Below are 731 nucleotides of genomic sequence, written 5' to 3'. Positions count from 1 at the left end.
CTTTTGCATTTGTACCCTTCTGAAAGCTTTCTTGAAAACCCATGATTATTGTAAAATTCATTTTGTTAATGAAACTAATAGGCTACTTCCCAATATAGGGTATTCTGAGAAACTTGATTCAGTGTGAGATTTGGAGTTTTGGGCGTTAATCAGGTAAGTAATACTGCATTTAAATGTATATGTATATATATAATTTCTGATTATCGACAATTTTGAATTTATTTAAATTCTTTTAAAGCTTGCTTATATAATATTAAAACATTTGTTGGGCTTTGATCCAGTTTCTGTTATTATATACTTATTAAAATTTTGAATTACTTTTCTTTCCCCGAAACATTAATTACCACATTCTGATCATGTATGTTATTCTTTAAATTGCTGTTTTTGTAAATTGTTTTGAATATAACTGGATTATTTTTACTGTAAACAAATGGGATCATGCATATGCTTGTATGTTTGCTCGACAAACTATTCTGTAAATTCTGTTCTGCCCTGACCTGTCTGAAAATTCTGTCTGGAATTCTAAAATTCTGAAATTTTGTTTTGTTTTGGATAACAAAGTTATTTTTATATAAATACGTTTAGTGTCCATTTACCTAGGCAATAACCCTGTCATTGGGGGTTAAACACTGACCATGTCGATATGGAACTTTGACTCTGTTAAGAAACTATAGTTTCGCACCGTTCTGTCGGTGAGGAATACCGGCCTCTGATATTCTGGCTCGGGTCAC

The sequence above is a fragment of the Dioscorea cayenensis genome, chromosome 17 (assembly GCF_009730915.1).
Source record: "Dioscorea cayenensis subsp. rotundata cultivar TDr96_F1 chromosome 17, TDr96_F1_v2_PseudoChromosome.rev07_lg8_w22 25.fasta, whole genome shotgun sequence".
In the NCBI taxonomy this organism is placed as follows: Eukaryota; Viridiplantae; Streptophyta; class Magnoliopsida; order Dioscoreales; family Dioscoreaceae; genus Dioscorea; species Dioscorea cayenensis.
This window is presented reverse-complemented; position numbering follows the sequence as displayed.